This window comes from Gopherus flavomarginatus, chromosome 9 (assembly GCF_025201925.1).
Source record: "Gopherus flavomarginatus isolate rGopFla2 chromosome 9, rGopFla2.mat.asm, whole genome shotgun sequence".
Classification (NCBI taxonomy): Eukaryota; Metazoa; Chordata; order Testudines; family Testudinidae; genus Gopherus; species Gopherus flavomarginatus.
In genome coordinates this window covers 45573989-45591535 of record NC_066625.1, presented here as the reverse complement: position 1 = coordinate 45591535, position 17547 = coordinate 45573989, and the positions used below count along the sequence as shown (strand labels likewise).

The 17547-nt window shown below is 51.9% G+C and overlaps 1 protein-coding gene and 1 non-coding gene across 3 annotated transcripts in view; both read left to right on the top strand.

Annotated features, from left to right (window-relative positions):
• LOC127058385 (zinc finger protein 30-like) overlaps positions 1 to 17547 on the top strand; it is a 338295-nt gene that overhangs the window by 305928 nt on the left and 14820 nt on the right. The window lies entirely within an intron of this gene.
• On the top strand, positions 13712 to 13793 carry TRNAS-GCU (transfer RNA serine (anticodon GCU)). Its single transcript has one exon. It is a non-coding gene; the product is annotated as a tRNA-Ser (tRNA).

Below are 17547 nucleotides of genomic sequence, written 5' to 3'. Positions count from 1 at the left end.
ATATTGGTGTCCTCCACGAAGCCCTTAATCCCCACCAGGACCTCTACAGCCTGGACGCAAGTACCTATACCCCCCACAACCCCCCTAACTCTCCCAGGGTCCCAACCATCCTGGATGTAGGTATCTGTGAACCTACGAACCCCCGTAAGCCCTCCGGAATGCCTCCAGCCTGGACGTACATATCTGTACCTCCCATGACACCTAAGCCCCCAGGGATCTTTACAACCTCTACGTAGGTGTGACGCTCTGTGCATTACCCTGCGTGACCACATGGTGTCACAGTTGCTCCATGCAGGAAATGCTCTGTGCATTACCCTGCGTGGCCACACGGTGTCACTGTTGCTCCATGCGGGAAATGCTCTGGGCATTACTGTGATGGAGTGGGGACTGTCTGTGTGGGAGATGAGAGAGCAGGGTGTGACTTTAGGTGAGGGAGAGGACCTAAGCCTGTAACTCAAGGTAGGCAGGGCTGAGAGGGTGAGCACCTTTGCCCAGGAAGCTGGACACAGGAAGGGGTCAGCTGGAGGGAGTTAGTTCAGTTTTGGTTTGGAGCTGGGTAGTTGGAATTCAGGGAATCCCAAACTGGGAACTAAGCTTCCTGAACCCCCAGAAGGACTCGACTGACGGGTCCTGGTTGTGCCCAAAAGCCCTGCTGTATCCTTCGTTCCTGTTGGCCAAAACAACCTTCTGTTTTACTGGCTGGCTGAGTCACTGTGTGTCCCAGGAAGAGGGATGCAGGGCCAGATTCCACCACACTCCGTGACGCCCCCTAAGCCCCTCTGGGACCCCTGCAGCTGGGACGTAGGTATCTATGCCCCCACCAAATCCCTGAGCCCCCCAGGGACCCCTACAGCTTGGACATAGATCTCTGTGCCCCCCACGAACCCCCTAAGCCCCCCAGGGACCCCTTTAGTCTGGACATAGTTGGAACCAGTCTGCCAGGCTGAATTGATAGCAGCTAGGACTGGGTTCAATACATAGGGGTCCCTTCCCTATTACGTAATGCAAACCTGCTCGAGCCCTCACCCAGTGATATGGGAAAATTTTACATATGAACCCCTAGGTGCCTCAAAGAGGCAATACTTCCCCTCTCACAAGCACAGAGTCTGGGTGTAGAAGAAAATGTTTAATAATGTGAGATAAACAACATAGCATTAAATTGGGAAAGCATCTCAACTAGGCCGTGTCCTTTTCCCTGGGCTCTAGAGTCTAGCAATCCCCAAATCACCCCAAGACTCCAAAGTACAATACCTCAAATATTTCAAGACTCCAGAAACCCCATAATCATCCACAGTCCCGCAGCCCCAGAGTTCAAGAGTCTATCTGCAGGTTTTTCCCCCTGCCAGCCTGGGTAGAAAGGGGCACCTTATGTGGTCCACTGCTGACTGCCCTGCTTATCCGTGGGATTCTGCTTCTACCTTCCCCAAAATCTGCTCAGCTCAGTCCACCAGCTGCTCTGCTCCACCAGCCAACCTGTGATCTCCTCCAGCTGTCTCCAAAAACTGCTTAGCTTACTTCACTCCGTGAGCCATTCCAAGTGTCCCACAAACTGCTCTTCTCCATCAGCTGTTCTGCAATATAGTTTCAAACTCCCCCACTAGTTAACACAGCACTTTAATGACTTCAGCTCAGGAATCTGGATCTTAAATTATTAAGAAATTCAAAAACCAGCTCTACTATTCAACTGTTAAAAGAAAAGAAGATGCAATTGGTGTTTCTGGCTCACCCAAGGAGCCCACTCCCTTGTCTAGTGAGTGCCACTCAATTGATGATGAGAGTCCCTGTCTCAAAGCTGTTTCACAGTTCCTCATCCACACAATAAGAGTGAAAAACTCCACATCTCACACCCCAACAACAAATAAACTGGGGATACCATAGCTGCCAAAGTAACCATCCAAGGCTGCCGTGGCCGTGTCAGGCACGGTGGGTGTGTCTATGAAAACATGATCAGACCCTGAAATTCTTTTCCACACTTGCCATAATTCACCACCAGATGTCAGGGTAGAGTTCATCTTGATTCTGCTTACATAGGTATCTGTTCCCCCCACCACCCCCTAATCCCAACAGGACCCATCTAGCCTGGATAATGGTATCTGTGCTCTCCACAAACCTCTAAGCCCCCCAGGGAACCCACAAGCCCAGATGTAGGCATCTGTACGCCCCACACACCCCCTAATACCCACAGGACCCTTCCAGACTGTAGGTAGGTATCTGTGACCCCTAGAGCCCCACAAAGTCCCTCGGGACCCCTACAGCATGGATGTTTGTATCTGTGACCGACAAAAACTGCCTAAGCTACCCAGGGCCACCTACCATCAGGATGTAGGTATATGATCCCCCCCTCCAACACACCTAATCCCCCCAGGACCCCTCCAGCCTAGATGTAGGTATTTCTGACCCCACGAATCTGCTAAGACATGACAGGACCCCTCCAGCATCGGCATAGGTTTCTGTGCCCACACAACCCTCCTAAGACCCCCGAAACCCCTCCAGCCTAGACGCAGGTATCTGTGCCCAGCATGAACCCCCTAAGGTCCCTAGAACCCCTCTTGTCTGGATAAATGTATCTGTGCCCCTTACAAACCCCTAAGCCCCCCCCCCAGGATCCCTATAGCCCGGACGTAGATATCTGTGCACCCTCACGAACCCACTGATCCTCCCAGCGACCCCTACAGCATGGAAGTAGGTATCTGTACCCCAAAATGCCCGAAAGCAACTCCAGGACCCCTACAGCCTCGATATAGGTATCTGTGCCCCCCCACAACTCCCTAATACGCCCAGACTTCCTCCAGCCTGGACGTAGATATTTGTGACCTCCAGGAACCCCCTAAGCCCTCCCCAGGACTTCTCCAGTATCTACATAGGTATCTCTGCCCCCCACCAGCCTTCTAAGACCCATAGGGCCCCCAACAGCCTGGATGTTGCTATTTCTACGCCACACAAACCCCTAAGCTCCCCAGGGCCCCCTCCAAACGGTACGTAGGTATCTGCGCAACCACAACCCATTAAGTCCTCCAGGGACCCCTCCAGACCATACGTAGGTTTCTATGATCCTTACCAACTCCCTAAACCCCCAGGGACCCCTACAGCCTGGACGTATGTATCTGTGCTCACCACAACCCCCTAAGCCATCCAGGGACCTCTCCAGCCCTGACGTAGATATTTGTGCCCCTCATGAAGCCTCTAATGCCCACCAGAACGTCTCCAGACTGGACGTAGCTATCTGTGCACCCCATGACCCCTAAGCCCCCCAGGGATCTCTACAGCCTCTACATAGGCATGATGCTCAGTGCATTACCCTGCATGGCCACATGGAACCACTGTAGGCCATGCAGAAAATGCTCTGTTCATTACTCTGCATGGGCCCATGGTATCACTGTTGCTCCATGCAGGAAACGCTCTGTGCAATACTCTGTGTGGCCACACGGTGTCACCGTTGCTCCATGAGGGAAAAGCTCTGTGCATTACCCTGCGTGGCCACATGGTGTGATTGTTGCACGATGCAGCAAATACTCTGTGCATTACCTGGTGTGGTCACAAGGTGTCAATGATGCTCCATGCGGGAAATGCTCTGCGCATTACCCTGCGTGGCCACACGGTGTCACTGTTGCTGCATGCGGGAAATGCTCTGTGCACTACTGTGATGGAGTAGGGACTGTCTGTGTGGGGGATGGGAGAGCAGGGGGTGACGTTAGGACTGGACACGTGCTCAGCCTGTAACCTGAGCTAGGCGGGGGGAGGTGTCAGCACCTTTGCCCGGGAAGCTGGACACAGGAAATGGCCGGCTGGAGGGAGTTGGGTTAGTTCAGTTTCAGTTTTAGTCTCACTGGTTGGAATTCAGGGATTCCCAAACTGGGAACTAAGTTTCCTGAACCCCTAGAAGGACTTGATTGTGGGGTCCTGCTTGTGCCTCCAATCTCTGCTGTATTCTTCGCTCCTGTTGTCCAATAAACCTTCTGTTTTACTGGCTGGCTGAGAGTCACTGTGAGTCTCAGGAAGAAGGGTGCGGAACCGGACTCCCCCACACTCCGTGACAGACCCTAAGCCCCTCCGGGACCCCTGCAGCCTGGACGTAGGTATCTGTGCCCTCCACCAAACACCTAAGACCCTCAGAGACCCCTCCAGCGTGAACTTAGGTATCTGTGCCCCCCACAAGCCCCCTAAGCCCCCCAGGGATCTATACAGCCAGAACATTGGTATCTGTACCCCATATAGACTCCAGAAGCCCCCTGGGACACTCCAGTGTGCATGTAGGTATATGTGCCCCTCAGAAACCCTCTAAGCCCCCAGGAACCTCTACAGCCTGGATATAGGTATTTACACTCCCACAACCCCCCTAGCCCCCCACTCCCGGGACATCTACAATCTGGACGTAGATATCTGTGCCCCTCATGAAACCTCTATCCCCCCCTGGGACCGATACAGCCTAGACATACGTATCTGTGCCCACCCGAACCCCTAAAACCCACTGGTACCCCTACAGCCTGGACATAGGTATGTTTGGTCCCCACAAATCCCCTGAGACTCCCAGGATGCCTCCAGCCTGGAGGTAGGTATCTTTGCCCCCCACTAACCCCGTAAGCACCCCTGGTACCCCTAAAGCCTGGATGTAGGAATATGTGCCCCCCACGAACCCTCTAACCCCCCCCGGGACCCCTAGAGCATGGAGATTGGCATCTGTGTCCCCGCCAAACTCTCTAAGCCCCCCAGAGACCCCTATGGCCTGGACATAGGTATCTGTGCACCCCAAGGCCCCTAAGATCCCCCGGACCCCTGCAGCCTGGATGTAGGTGTGACGGTGCTGCCCGTGGGAGCCAGCTCAGCTCACTCAATCAGAGTGAATTGCAAACAAAACAGGGCAGACAAATCCCAAACGCTGCTGGTTATTTCAATACTTAGATTTACCAAGCCAGCACAAAACAGCTTCTGTAGTACCTCACTGGTTACTTAGAAGTTTAAACCATGCAGTTCCCTTAAAGTACACAGCCTCAGGCCTCCGTCCAGACACACCTGTTTGATATGATGATGATTCCTGAAAATCTTACTTCATCATATAAAAGAAAAGATTCTTCTGATCCCAAAGGATCAGCCACATAACCAGGTTGAATTATAACTTACATTTTACCTAAAATACATGCTATAGCCAATTCTTAATAACTAAGCTAAAATTTATTAGAAAAGAAAAGAGAGAGAGTGTTGGTTAAAAGATTAATAGACATATAGACTTGAATTCAATTTTAGAGATTCAGATACACAGTAGAGATGAGCTTGTAGTTGCCAGAAGTCCTTCGAAAAATATTCCATAGGTTATAATCCAATGTCCATATTCAGGGTGGCTCCAGTCAATGACTGGGGTTCTCAATCCTTGTGGCTTAAGGTTTTCCCCTCTTGAAACCCAAAGCAGATCTGAGATGAAGAAGGATCGTGTCCCAGGTTCTTATACATTTTCAGCAGCCTTTCAGCCTGAGAAAACAATAGACTTAACTCTTCTTCCAAACATCCTGGCAATTAGTACATCCATCAAACAGTTCAGATACAGATTACCACAACCTTCGAAGAGACACAGACAATAATACTGTTTCACTCAAGTATTATCATAAATGTTAATATTCTTTTTTCGCTCTTTGAATTAAAACTATAGCAATAGACAAGACTTGTTTGCTGACATCACAAGACCTGAGCAAACACATCCCCTTCTACTTCTAACACTGCAGACTTGCATTTCAAAGCTCTGTTCATTTACATATCTTGTTAACCAATTTTTAAGGTTCACCCACGGGTCTGGTCAGCCGGTGAGGTGAGTTAATTAACTCTTTCAGGCCATGTCACCTTTCAATGAGATATTAGATTATACTTATAATGTCACAGTCGCGGAGAGTTGACTGCTACAGCTCCCCGTAGACTCTTCCTGCGTCTCTCACCGAGCTGGAGTACAGCAGGCGAGGGGAAAGCACTCAATGTATTGCATCTACACTAGACGCGATATATCAACCCCCGCTGGATAGATCGCTGCCCACCAATTCGGCAGGTGGTATAGACATACCCCGAGTATCTGGTGATCGGAGCCAGACCCCGGAGGGGGACACATTGAAGGAACTCAGGGGTTCAGGTGCCTCTATTGTCAACTGTCAGGGCTGCTGTGGCTCAGAGGAGGGTGCTTGACTGCCTGGCAGGCTTAGGCGCCGCAAGCCTTGGAGGTGGGAGAAGTGAAGCGGCCACGGCGTGCTTGAGGTGCACATGCTCAGAGCAGGGGAGAGCTGAGGCGAGGGGGGTGCCGCAGGGGAGAGCAGGGGAGTTGTCACAAGAGGGGATCCTCGGGGGGAGGGGGGAGCTGCCACGGTTGGGGCGCCTCAGGGCAGGGGTGCTGGGGGAGGTTGCAAGGTGGAAGTTTCGCCTCGGGCATGAAACATCCTTGCACCGGCCCTGCCCCACGCCCTGCCTGCAGCCAGCCCTGCACCCCCTGCCCTGCCCTTCCCGCAGTCAGCCTCTGTCTCCAGCCAGCCCTGCACCTTCTGCTTTGCCTGCACCAGCCGCATCCTCCCTGCCCTGTCTCCGGCCAACCCCTGATGCACCCCCCTGCCTGAAGCCAGCCAGCCCCGCAGCCCTTGCCCTGCCTGAAGCCAGACCCTACCTCCAGCCAACCCCACATCCACTGGTGCCCTGCACTTCCCAGGGCAGTAACCCTGCACATCTGCTTCAATGAGGGGGGCAGGGAGCAGCTGGGATCCACACATGTGCACACCCTAGGGTGACCAGACAGCAAGTGTGAAAAATCGGGACGGCATGGGGGGTAATAGGATCTCAAAATTCGGACTGTCCCTATAAAATTGTGACATCTGGTCACCATAGCACACCCCCAGGACTCCTGAGTTCCATTGCTGGGTTTCCTATTGGTTCCACTGCTGGTTCTTTTCCTTTTCCTGGGGACTTTGGGCAAGTTGCTCCCCACTCTCGGGCTCTGTCCCCAGCAGTCAAATGGGGATTTCATACTTTCCCGCTATTGGAAAGTGCTGGGAGAATCCCCCAGCAAAAGCTGCTCTGACAGTGCTAAGCAGCATCTGACTAATCAAGGTCGGAGCTCACTGCCCAAGAGGAGTGCTTGGCTCTGGATTTTCACTTCAGCCCAGTGTAGAGAGAGAGCCCTAACCATGGAGTTTGGCTCAAGAAGACCAAGTCTCCAATTTGTTAAGGGTGTTTTGAATTTCAATCCTGTGCTCCAAAGTGCTTGGTGTCAGTTGTAAATTTTAGAAGCATGCTCTCCACTCCATTTTCCAAATCATTCATGAAAATATAGAATAGTACCTGACACCGGACTGATACCTGCCAGACCCACTAGGTACACCCTCTCCATTGGGCAGCCAAACATGGAGAAGGGCTCCTGGAGTCTGGGCTTTCAACCAGCTCTGCACCCGCATTACACTGATTGCAGCTGGACTACATTTCCCTCGTTTGCTTCAGAGAATGTCCTACGGGACTCTGTCAAAAACCTTAGTAACACCAAGCTAGATCCCATCTATTGTTTACCCACCTCCACCAGGCCCAGAACCCTGCCAAAGAAGGAAAGAGGATTGGTTTGGAATGATTTGTTCTTGACAAATCCACGCTCACTAGTCATAAGAACCAAATTATCCTGTAGGTGCTGCTGACAAACTGAGTGTTTAAGAATGTATTGCAGGATCTCTCCATCTATGGCAGTCAGGCTAGCTAGTCTGTAAGTCCCAGAGGTCTTTTTGTTCCCCTTTGAAAGATAGGTCCTTTCTTATTCATGGATGGGAAGATGTTCTTTTTCAGGGATCTCAGACAAGAACTGGGTCACAACACCTGGTTTGTTAAGGCCACAAAAACGGAGGCAGGAACCTCTTCTCTGCTGCTGGCAAAGAACCAAAGGTACCTAAAAGATAGGGACTCACATCTTTGAATGGGCTTTAAAAAGGCAGTGGTTAATAAGTTTGGCCCTGACCATTTCTTGTTTCCACAAACTAGATATTTTAGCAAACTTTAGAATTCCTTGGTGCTAAACACTTTGAAACTCCCCTTTCTCCTTCACGGAGGGCTTTAACGCCCCTTATCTCACTTGGGCTCTAAACTGCCCATTGTTCAAGAACTGTTCCTCTTTCCATTGGACAGATGGGAGAAGGGAAGTGACCTACCCAAGGCCTACAGAGCAAGGCGGTGGCAGAGCCAGAAAGAGAAGCCACCAGTTCTGACTCTTGTTCTAACAGACGAAAACACCCCAGAGGCAGGGATAGAGCCCAGGAATGGAGATGGTGGGAAAATTTCTTTCAAACTTTCTGTCCGAAAATCCCATTCAGACTAAACCAGTTTGTTTCTCAAAATCATAACAAGTGAGATGAAAGTTCTTTGCAAAAATATTTTGTTGCAAAACAAAAGCATCTCCTCTTTGTCAGAGTGTGTTAAATTGTCTCCTCGCACACAAAGTGGAGACACTTACATCTCAACCGTTTGATAAGATGCTTCAATCTGAGCTAAGTCGTTGATACTATTAACAATTTCAAAATTAAAAAATACAAATAAAATAGACTATTTCATCTAATCTATTATGTCATAATCTGCTCTGAGTAAACATGATGGGAAACCTCATATTATGCACTACTTTTAGTGACAGTCCCCAATGGATCCACATCCTTCACCCACCATGAGGTAGGTAAGAGCGGATCATTATTACCCCTACTTGAGAGAGGGAGAAGCTAAGGCTGAGAAAGGAGAATTGACTTGTCTTAGGTCACACAGCCCGTCAGAGGCAGTGTTGGGAATAGGACCGAAGAGCCCTGATTTTCAAACTAACCATCGGATCTTGAATTTCAGACATTGAATGACCTGAATACTGTGCTCTCAGATGAGCTCCAGACCAACAACAGTGACAGTAATTATTCAGCAAGTATTTGAGGAAAACTCCAATGTTAGAGAGAATCATCAACTGCTCAGAGACAATTAATGCAGAGAAGCAGCAAAATTAATCAAAGATAGAACTGGTTCTGACTTATTTACTTGATCTTAAAAGAGAACAACAAGGATCTGAGTCTCCACCCTGTCAATAATCCCCTGCTCAGTCAATCAGGGTAGAGACTGAGGGTTCTCACCAGAGAGCCCAAAGGATGGCCCAGGTCACTGGTGGGGATCACTACCCGAGCACTATTTCAGTCCCACATTTTTGGTTGGACCTTCCATAGTGGGAGCTGCAGAGGACTTCCCCGCAACACACACACACACCCCTCCTTCCTGTTGTTGGGAAGGGAACAGGAGAAAGGACAAAAGAAGCAAGAGAAGAAGAGGAGGGAGGGATGGAGGAAGAGGTGAAACAAAAAGGACAAACCCTAATGTCCCCAGTGATTCTAAGGGACAAAATCCCAGGTGCGCAATAAAATTCTGCCTCCTTAAGCTCGTGTTTTCAATGCCTAGAATTCACTTGTCACCAGATAGATCAGACTGAACAGGTTTCAAAGCTCCAGGAGGCTCTTACCTTCCAAACAGGGACGGCTGTTTTCTAGTAAAATCACTAAAAGGGAAGGAGGAAACTCGAAAGAGGTTCCTCCTGGCGCTCACGTCCATGACCCCAAATAATCTCTCAGTCCTCAAAGAGAGACCTGGAGAAGGAAACGTGCTGAACCAAAGCCACAGAGGTCTCTGAGGTTTCCCTGGCCCCTTGCCCCTTTCCTGCCTGGCTGATGTCAGCATCTCTCTGTGAGGTCACCACCTCCCCACCGCCTTTGACCAATAGTCTCAGGTCCTGCAAAAGGCCTTTGTGATGTCACTGCCACACCCCTCCCTTGCTGAGCTAATGTCCTGCCCCTGGCCAGGCACTTTGGAGGTTTGAGCTACTCCATGTGGATCACCCCACTCAAGGAGCATTCATTCTAGGCAGCAAGCCGGCTAGACAGGAAAACATCAGACGCTGCTCCCAATGCTACACTCAGTTTTTCAGAAATTAGTCGAATTCATGGTCAGAAGAAACCATTAGAGTGTCTAACCTGCATATCACAGGCCTCCTGTATGACACAAGAGCTACTTTGGGGGCAAACACATTCCAGAAAGGCATCTAGTCTTCATTAAATGACATCAGGAGATGGTGAATCCACCAATTTCCTTGGTAGCTTGTTCCTGTGGTGAATCATCCTCACTGTTGACTATTTGTGCGTTAGTTGTAATATGAATTTGTCTCTTTTCACTTTCCAGCCATTGGGTCTTGTTATGCCTTTCTCTGCTCCATTCAAGAGCCCGTAAATACCCAATCTTTTCTCTCCATTAAGACACTGCAACACTTCAATGAAATCACCTTTCAATCTTCTTTTGATAAGCTAAACAGGTTGAGCTCTTTCAATAGCTCACTGGAAGGCATTTTTCTCCAGCCCTCAGAACATTTGGTGGCTCTTTGCTGCCCTAGCTACAATTTCACAACATCTTTTTCAAATGAGGACACCAAAACTGGAGGCTGTATAAAGGTTGTATAAAGGTAAAATTAAATAGGTTGCAGAGGAGTTTTTTTTAAATTTCGGCTTTTGTTGCTAAAAATTTTGTCTCTCTGCGGTGAGAAAAAACACTCCTCAAATGCCAAAATTTGAGCCATGAAAAGCGGCAGTGTGAACAGCACTTCATAGGTGGAGCTGTGCTCCCGGTGATGAAGCTCCTGCCCCTCATTGGAGGTAGTTCGGCTTTGTTGCCGGGGAAGCTCTCTCCCAGCGATAAGGATGGCCACACAGCTCACCTTACAATGGCATGGTTAGAGTGGCACAGCTGCACCGTGGTAAGGTGCGCAGTGTAGACACAGCCTCAGAGCTGGGGAAAGCCGACAGGCACTGAGGAGCACAGGGTTCAGACAGAGACATCCGTTAGGAGAGGAACTATTCACAGGGATTCTCTATAGCCTAGTAAGGTGGAGAGGATGGAAGATGATAATGTACAGGTAGGTTCTGATGAGAAACAGTGAAATGAGAAAGTCTCCCTCAATTACATCATGTAATAGCAGACAGCTAAAATGGGACACATTTTAGAAGTGCTTAAATACAAACGCTAGATGTCTAAGTACTAAGACGGGTGAATTTGAGTGTCTGGTATTGAGTGACGATATTGATAGAATAGGCATCACAGAAACCCCTGCACCCCCTTCTGCACCCACATGGGGAGACTGACCTGTGTGCATGGAGCAGCTGGCATTGCTGCCCCCCACTCCTCCCTGGAACGCTGCTCATCTGGGCACCCGTAGGGGCTGTGGGATGTGGGGGCAAGAAGTGAGATCATCCGAGCTCCCTGCATCCAGGTCACTTTCCTCAGCTGGGCTGCATAGCGGGAGGGCAGAGAGCAGCAGCTTCTGATGCTCCCCTCACAGCACAGCCCAGGTGGGAAAAGTGACCAGGACGCATGGAGCACATAGGGTTGCTCCTCACTCCCCTCAAACCTCTATGGACCCATGGAGGAGCATTGGGGCAGGGGAGAGCAGTGAACACCTTTGCACTGCCACACGGTGCCCTTTGACCCCTGGAGCCCTGGGCGGCTGTCGGGGGGCCCCACCCCTAAGGCAGGCCAGGCTCCCCAGAACACGCAACAGAAAACACAGAGACTGGCCACACACTGAGCAGTGGTAGCCTGGGCGGCTCGTAATGGAGGCTCAGGGGGGAGGGGTGTCATAACATTTTTTACCAGATTTGGACCTTAGCGTCCAAAATATGGGTTTTAGCAAGAAAACCTCCAAACTTAGTTACCAGCTTGGACCTGGTAAAGCTGCCACCAGCCAGGGATTTATACAGTGCCTGGCTCACTGTGGTCTCCCCAAAACCTTCCCCGAGGGACCCCCAGACTCAGATGCCTTGAGTCTCACAACAAAGGGGAATAAACCATTTCCCTTCCCCCTCCTCCCTTCCAGGTGTTCCCTCCCTGGGTTCCTGGAGAGATATACAGAAGCAAGCTCCATGAATCTAAACAGAGGGACTCCCCCCTCCCTGTTTCCAGTCCTGGAAATAGAAGTACGGAGATAGCTAATCTCTCTTCCCCCTTACCCAGAGGGTATGCAAAGTCAGGCTAGTAAATCTAACACAACGAGATTTTCCCCCTGACTTCTTCCTCCCACCAATTCTCTGGTGAGCTGCAGACTCAATTCCCTGGAGTCCCCACTAAAGAAAAAATCCAACAGGTCTTAAAAAGAAAGCTTTATATAAAAAGAAAGAAAAGGACATAAAAATGGTCTCTCTGTATTAAGGTGACAAATACAGGGTTATTTGCTTAAAAGAAAAAAATGAATAAACAGCCTTATCCAAAAAGAATACAATTTAAACATTCCAGCAACTACACACATGTAAATACAAAAAATACAATATAAACTTATTGTCTTATTATCTTTGTACTTACAACTTGGAAACAGAAGATTAGAAAGGCAGGAGGTAGAAAAATCACTCTCATAGCCAAGAGGCCACAGACACAAGACAAAGAACAAAGAACTCACACACAAACTTCCCTCCACCCAGATTTGAAAAAGTCTTGTTTCCTGATTGGTCCTCTGGTCAGGTGTTTTAGGTTACTGGTGTTACCCCTTTATAGGTAAAAGAACATTAACCCTTAGCTATCTGTTTATGACAAGGGGGCTCAGCCTCCCCAAACCTTGCATCCCCAAGGGGACAGTGGGGCCCATGACCAGGGGCCCTGGCCAAGTTAGGTCCCCCTGGAAAAGTCTCCCCTATGTCAGCCCCAGGGCTGGAGGAGCTCCCACTCCCTGCTACAGCCCGGGGGCTTCAGCAGGGACACAGAGCTTCTCTGGTCTCAGGGCCACAGTGGGGCAGGGGTAAAGGAGTGATAGGGTGGGGCTGGTGGGGGAAGGAGTGGAACAGAGGTGACAGTGGATGGGGCCATGGGTGGAAGAGGTGGAACGGGGTAGAGCCACAGACAGAAGGTAGGGGCATGGTTCTGGTGCTGGGGCCCCCACACTTGTTCTCCCTTTCCCGGGGGTTTGGCATCACTAGCCCTGGCTTAGCGAGTAGGGTTCAGTGGTCCCCATAATGTGGGGTGCGACTCCTAGGGGGACACAGAGGAACATTCATGGGGGCACCTCAGGACCTGAGCCAGCCCACATGGAGGGCAGGGAGGGAGCACCACTCAGCACCGCTCTGCCACAGCTCTTCCCCAACCCCACCCTCAGCCTGAGACTCTGGCTCCCAGCCCGGCATCGACCTCTTTACCCCTGTCTTCACCCCTCTCCCCAGCAAGCAACAGCCCCACTCCTCGCAGCCCCGGTTCTTGACCGTGGCTTCCGAGGGGCCACAGCCATGACTAAGAGGGCACAATGTGAAATGTTTGGGGACCACTGGTTTAGGGTGACGTCCTCAATCACTTCTCTGCAGTGCAATAAAAGCTATTCCTCACTCACCTACCCCTCCATGAGGACGGACTAGGTATGTTCTGCTGCCCTTCACTCATACAGGAAGGAGAATAACATGTCATTCCACTCAATCCTAAAGTGATTTGTAACCCAAGACCATCCCAAACTGGTCATTTTAGGGAAGCGGCCTCATCATGCTGCATAGCTAGGCAGAGTAGGTGTGTCTATGCAAACACGGTCTGTTCCTGAAGTCTTTCCCCAGCTCCTCACTAGGTTAGAGAGGGGAGCTCATTCAGACCCTGCTTACACTTAGTATTTAAAAACTCCTTAGTGTCCCTATCTCTGCCGGCCTTAGATTTCTCCTCCTGTCCGTTTTTTGACAGCTCAGATGAGATGACCGAGTGGTTAAGGTGATGGACTGCTACCCCATTATGCTCTGCCTGCATGGGTTCAAATCCCATTCTCATCAGAGGCATTTAGTCTTCACCCTCCTTTATAGACAACCATCTCCCCCTTTGGTACAATAACAGATCAAACAATGTTGCTTGTGTGACCCAAAATTGGGTCAGTTAGTAAGCTTAGAGAGGACTAATAATGCCCCTCCCCCCCAGAGTTTGGTGGAAAGCAGCACATTTATTAGCTTGATAGCTAAGCTCAAAATAAGGGATGGGGGAGGGTGTCACACTCATACTCACGCTCCCAGGACAGGCCTGGCACTGGAGATGTCAGGATCCTTTAAGGTAAGTGTCCCACAGCGCAGCGATGGACGGTAGGATGAAGATCAGTCTTCCTGAGGTGCAATAGAATGTAACACAGCAAACCACTGGCCAGATGGGCCGGGTGAAGGGCATTCACTGGAGGTACAAAGGAGAGTGGGAAAGCCACTTCACAGGCATTCAAAGAGGGAAAGGACACAAGCTGGGGGAGGGGGTGAGTTTAACAGACCTTTTGAGCATACAGGTTATACCGAGCATACAGATCACTGCTGCTCCTACAACATGATAAGTTCTCAAGCAGCATGTTTCTTACTTTGCCCATCTGTCAATTTTGAGGATTATTGATGGAAATATTTTGCCATTGGGTTGTGTGTTTACACAGAAATTGACATTTACCAACAAATACGCAATTCTTCCAAGCCTGCCTAGTCTGCAGTTGATGGGTTTAGAGGGACACATTCACTCTTCCAGGTCCCCATGCCAGGCCTGTGCTCTCCAGGTTGTCAGCTTCCCACACTGTTGGGATCCTTCCCTCATCTCCCCCCAAACCACTGCCCCACCCCCACTTCTGGGGTCCCCTCCCCACACTATCTAACTCCCCTGCTGGCAAGATCCCTTCCTGTTCCTTTCATTTCCTGCCTCCACTCTGGGCAAAAGCTGTGCACTCTTCCCACACCAGAAGTTGAACCCAGGCCACCTGGGTGAAAACCAGGAATCCGGCCACTAGCCCATATGGGACTATTGTTGCATCTGACAAAGTGGGTATTCACCCACGACAGCTCATGCACCAATACGTCTGTTAGTCTATAAGGTGCCACCGGATTCTTGGCTGCTATTATTACTACAACTCAGGCCTTGGCTACACTGGAGAGTTACAGTGCAGGTGGTGGCTTTACAGCGCTGTAACTTACTCCCCGTCCACACTGGCAAGGCACATACAGCGCTGTATCTCCCTGGCTACAGTGCTGCATGTGCTCCACCTCGACAAGAGAAATAAAGAGAACAGAGCTGGCGCTGCAGCGCTGGGGTGCCAGTGTAAACAGTGATTAATCTTACTACGCTGTCACTGACCTCTGGAACCTTCCCATAATGCTTTTAAGTAGAGATAACGCTCTTTGTTTTGGTGTGATGCCTCTGTTTGTTTTGTTGTGAGCTCAAGGCTCCCGGAACTGCTTATCTAAAGACCAAACACAGTTACTGTTTGCAGTGAATGAGCAGAGGCAGGAGGATCCCTTTGGAACACCCACAGCTGGTGTTTGCTTGAGGAGAGAAGCAGCCGGGTGGGCACGAGGGGGGGGGTCTGTTTTGGATTAGCGGCTTATCTGGTCTGTGAGGAAAAAAACAAAGGCGGCTATTTGCATTTAGTGAATGAGAAAGGGGTGAGGGAGGGGGCTTGAACTTGCCAGGCAGGGAGCTGACACAGTGTCAGCTCCAAAAATCCACTCTCTCTGTCTCCCCCACGCTCCGTGTCACACTCCACCCCACCAGCCTCTTTTGAAAAGCACGATGCAGCCACTTGAATGCTGGGATAGCTGCCCATAATGCACCACTCCCAACAGCGCTGCAAATGTAGCTATGACAGTGTGCTGGTAGCTGTCAGTGTGTCCACACTGCAGCGCTTTCCCTACACAGCTGTAGGAAGACAGTTTTAACTCCCAGTGCTGTACAGCTGCAAGTGTAGCGAAACCCACTCTAAGCCGACCCCTTATGAGAACAGCAGGGACAAGCATGACTGGATGTCCCGATTTTTGGGTCTTTTTCTTATATAGGTGCCTATTACCCCCACCACCGTCCCAATTTTTCACATTTGCTGTCGGATCACCCTAGCAGGGGTTGCACATAGGGCTGCATTAACCTTCAGGTGCTGAGGTTTCCCTCTCTCCATTCCCAGCGCCTGTGATCAGGAAACAGACATCAGGGCTCCCAGGTGCTGCACAGACCATGACTGACATCAGACCCCATATTATGCAAGGTGCTGTACAAACCCTGGCCAACACTGAGAAACCCAGGGGGTTCCCCTCAATTTCCCTGAGCCTCTGCTGCTCAACTTCTTCTGACTCCATCTGGATCAACTCCCCTCGCAAAAACCCCACCTTTCCAAACAGTCCTTCTTTCCTTGCTCCCTGATTCTGGTTTCACACCTTGGGACCATCTCCTCTCTTCGTCTCTCCCCCTCCAGGTGAAGCAGAGATGGAGGCAACTTCAGCCACTGGAGTCAGCCTCAGCTAGCACTGCAGCCAGCCCCAGGGGGAGGAGGGTGTTTGCAGACACAGGAAGGGAGCAGCTGGGAGCAGGGGATGCTGGGAAGAAGGCGGCAGGAGAACAAAGCTCAGAGACCCAACATGGGGAAATTCCAGGGGGCGGGGCTCTGACACATCCCAGGTGCGGGCAGCTCCTGGGGGCGGGGCTCTGGCTCAGCTCGGGGGCGGGGCAGCTCCTGGGGGCGGGGCTCTGGCACAACCCATGGTGGGGCTGCTTCTGGGAGAGTGGCTCTGGCCCAGCCTGGAGGCGAGTCAGCTCCTGTTGGCGAGGCTCAGCACAGAGCGGGGGCGAAGCAGCTCCTGGAAGTGGTGCTCTGGCACAGGCCGGGGGCGGGGTAGCTTCTGGGGGTGGGGCTCTGGCTCAGATCGGGGGCAGGGCAGCTCCTGGGGGCGTGGCTCTGACACAGCCCATGGGCAGGGCAGCTCCTGGGGGTGGGGCTCTGGCACAGCCCAGGGGCGGGGCAACTCCTGGGGGCGGGGCTCTGCCACAGCCCAGGGGCGGGGCAGCTCCTGGGGGCGGGGCTCTAACACATTGTGACGTGGACCCGGGCTGAGCAGCTGTTCCCTGGTTCTCCACGTGCTGCCAGCAGCGCTGGAACCGCCCGAGCCGGAGCGGAGCTGCTGTTTTCAGCTGCAGCCAGGATCTGCCCCCGGCCCCGCTGGGATCCCGGTGTGGACAGAGACTGGGGACCGGGGGTTCCCCTTGGTGTGGCTGGCGGGAGGGGAGGGGAGAAGCCGGAGCTGCATGCGGTGGAAGGGCGGTGGGACATTGTAACCCGGAGCCCCCGGGGAGTGAGAGACCCCGGGGACGGCGCTGGGGTGGCGGGAAAGTGACTCTGCCCAGGGGAGCCTGGGAGAAGCCTTGGAGCCGCCTCGGACCCAGTGGAGCTGCAGGAGGATCAGCCCGCCCCGCTGGGATAGGGGGGCTGGGGCCCGGCCGTCGTGTGTGTGTGGGGGGGGGGATGGACCCCGGGGCCCGGCCCGGGGGGGGCGGAGCCTGGGACAGAGCCCGAGGCCCGGCGAGGGGGCGGAGCCTGGGACCCAGCAGGGAGGCCGAGGGGGAGCCCGGGGCCCGGCGGGGGGGGACGGTGTATTAAATCGCTCCCAATAGCAATGTGCTACTCCCGGGCACTGCGCATGCTCAGTAACAGCCACTGAAGCCGCTGCCCTTCCCCCTGCCGGGACCAGCTGTAACGTTCCGCCGGGCGCTGTGGGCGGGGCTGGAGCGGGGCGGGGGAGTAACAGG